The sequence below is a fragment of the Orycteropus afer genome, unplaced genomic scaffold (assembly GCF_000298275.1).
Source record: "Orycteropus afer afer isolate SDZICR_OR568_19922 unplaced genomic scaffold, OryAfe1.0 scaffold00104, whole genome shotgun sequence".
In the NCBI taxonomy this organism is placed as follows: Eukaryota; Metazoa; Chordata; class Mammalia; order Tubulidentata; family Orycteropodidae; genus Orycteropus; species Orycteropus afer.
Window position 1 is genome coordinate 5,921,437 of NW_006921691.1, and position 3,702 is coordinate 5,925,138.

Here is a 3,702-nt window from a genome sequence, read left to right on the forward strand (position 1 = left end):
TAATGCATTACATGTAGGTTACGAAAGAAAGAAGCAGTCGAAAATAACTCCAAGATTTTTTTGGCTTAAGTGCCAAAGGATAGAGTTGCCATTTTTTGAGATATGAAAGAGAGTGGGAGGGGGCTGAAGATTTGAAGATTATTATGTTATATTTGAGATGCTTGTTAGATATCCAAATGAGATATTGAGTAGGCAGTTGGAGAGGCAAATCTGCAATTCAAGGAAAAAGTCCAGGCTTGAGGTGTATTTTTAGGTTTTATCAACATTTGGATGATAGTTAAAGCCATGAGACAGGATGAGATCATGCAGGTAGTGAATGTAGGTGGAAAAGACAAGACATTTTAGGACTGAACTGCAACATTCCTGTATTTAGAAGCATACAGATGGTGCAACTCTGGACAATTGTGTTACTCATTAATGTGTTACATCTGCTTGGTTCAGAAAACCCCATTTTGTCAAACCAAGCACTTTAACACTGTTTTTCTCCAAATACTCAATTAGGGTGCCCCTGTAATAAAATGAGTTACAGATAACCCTAAAATCTCCCATCTCCTTTATAATAAAAGAATTCTTAGTCATTGACTTCCAGAAGTAATTTTTAAAACCTACTTCTTCAATAACTAAACTAGTGCTACACATCCAAATGAAGACAGATACCCAAAAGTCTTTCACACTGAATGTATGAAGACAGAGGGACACTGTCCCAAAGCCAAAAGTGGAAACTCCAATCTTGAGTTTCACTAAATGACAGTTGTTGCTGTTGTTATTGTTATGTGCCATCAAGTCATCTCCAGCTCATAGCGACCTTATGTACAGCAGAACAAAACACTGCCCAGTCCTGGGCCAGCCCCACAATCCTTGCTGTACCTGAGCCCATCTTTGCAGTCACTGTGTCAGTCCATCTCATTGAGGGCCTTTCCCCTTTTTGTTGTCCCTCCACTTTGCCAAGTATGAATCCTTCTCCAGAGAATGGTCCCTTCTGCAACATGACCAAAGTTTGGCAAAGTTTGGCCATTCTCACTTCCAAGGAGTATTCCTGCTGCACTTGTTCCAGGATGGATTTGTTAGTTCTTTTAGTAGTCCATGGTACTTTCAGCATTCTTCTCCAACACCACAACTCAAAAGCATTGAATCTTCTTTGGTCTTCCTTTTTTCATTGTCCAGCTCTCACATGCATATGAGGTGATTGAAAACTTGATGGCACATAACAACAACAACAACAAATACAACATCTGATATCTTGACGGCTGTTTCCATTGGTGTTGATTGTAGAACCAAGTAATATGAAGTCTTTGACAACTTCAATCTTTTCTCCATTTATTATGATGCTGCTTATTGGTCACATTGTGAGGATTTTTGTTTTCTTTATCTTGAAGTGCAATCCATACTGCAGACTGCAGTCTTCAATCTTCATCAATAAGCGTCTCAAATCATCCTCACTTTCATCAAAGTTGTGTTGTCTGTATAACATAGGTTGTTAATGAGTCTTCTTTCAATCCTGATGCCACGTTATTCTTCATATAGTCCAGCTTCTTGGATTATTTGTTCATCATACAGATTGAATAATTATGATGAAAAGATACAATCCTCACACACTCCCTTATTGATTTTAAACCATGCAGTGTCGCCTTGTTTTGTCTGAAAGACAGCCTCCTGGTCTATGTACAGGTTCCTCATGAGTACAATTAAGTGTTCTGGAATTCCCATTCTTCTCAATGTTATCCATAATTTGTTATGATCCACACAATCAAATGCTTTTGCATAGTCAATAAAACACAAGTAAATATCTTTCTGGTATTCTTTGCTTTCAGCTAACATCCATCTGACATCAGCAATGATATCCTTCATTCCACATCCTCTTCTGAATCTAGCTTGTATTTCTGGAAGTTCTCTGTTAATATATTGCTGCAATCATATTTTGAATTATCTTCAGTAAGATTTTACTTGAGTGAGATATTAATGATATTGTTAGATAATTTCCACATTCTGTGGGATCCCCTTTCTTTAGAATGGGTACAAATACAGATCTTTTCTAATCAGTTGGCCAGGTGTCTGTCTTCTAAATCTCCTTGGATAGCCAAGTGAGTGCCTCTAGTGTGGCATCCATTTGTTGAAACATCTCAATGGGTATCACATCAATTTCTGGAGCCTTATTTTTCACCACTTCCCTTAGTGCAGCTTCAACTTCTTCCTTTAATACCATTGGTTCCTGATCATATGCTACCTCCTGAAGTAGCTGAATATCAACCAATTCTTTTTGGTACAGTGACTCTGTATTACTTCCATCTTCTTTTGATGTTTTCTGCATCATTCAATATATTGCCCATAGAATCTTTCAATATTGCAACTTGAGGCTTAAATTTCCTCCTCAGTTCTTTCAGCTTGAGAAATGCCACGCATGCTCTTCCCTTTTGGCTTTCCAAAAGTTAGTTATCTATTGCTGCATAACAAATTACTCCAAAACTTAGTGGCTTACAACCACCATTTATTATGTCACTATTTCTGTGGGACAGGAATCCAGACATGGGGTCTCTCATAAGGTCAAAATCAAGGTGTTGGTTGGGACTCTGGTCTCATCTGAAGGTTCAACTGAAGAAGGATCTACTCCCACATCCCTCACGTGATTTTTGGCAGGATTCCATTCATCTAAAGCTGTTAGACTGGGAGCTTCAGTTCTTCTCTGGCAGTTGGCTGGAGGCTGTTCTCAGTTCCTTGTCACATGGGCCTCTCCAGCTTGATCAACTAGAACAAGATCCATATTCATGAGAGGCAATCCAGAAAGAAAATCCTAGCAAGGAAGAAAGTGTAAGCAAGATGATAGTCACTGTCTCTTACCACATACAGGTAGTCTCTGAGTTACAACAGGGCTTTGTTCTGATGACTCTGCTGTAAGTCTAATACTTCTCTCTCTCTTTTATTTTAAGTTTTCATTATTATTGATTTTATTGTCATTGTCTTTATAAACTCTATCTGTATTTGTCTTTGGGGGTTGACATGAGAATGATAACTACAGCAAATCATGTACTGCAACATTGTATGTAGTGCATATTACTAACAATAAGATGTACAAAAAAAGAGATGGTTGTAAGTGCGGTTCATCATAATTCAATTATGTTGTAATCAGGAACTGCCTGTAATCACAAAATTGACACCCTCTCACTTTTATTGTATTCTCATCATTGAAAGCAAGTCGCTATGGCCAATATATACTTGGTTGGAGAATAGACAAAGGGCATGAATATCAGGAGGCAAAGATGATTTGGGACCTTCTTAGAAGTCTTCCTAATACAGACAGCATAGATAATCTTTAACACTAGTGAATGTATGCCATTACTACCAGCAGGGGAGAAGCATTTATTAATTCAAAAGTGCAACTTGTCCTTTGAAATTAGCTATGATATTTTAATGTTTTTCAAATTGCAAGTTGCAAATACTTAGTGAATCGTGAAATAAATTTACTGGTCATTACTAGCATTTATAAAAATAATACAGAATAAAGCAGACACTCTTTGCATGTAATATAGCTTAGAATTATTCTTGTGAAACTTTTAGATAGATAAGACAGATATATACATATGTGGGTAGATATACAAGGTTGTGATATAAAAAATATTTCTTTCTCTTTTTTTGGCAGTTTCTTTTTCTTTTTCTTTTTTTCAATTGTGATCTGGGTGAAGATTTACAGAGCAAATTCACTTTCCA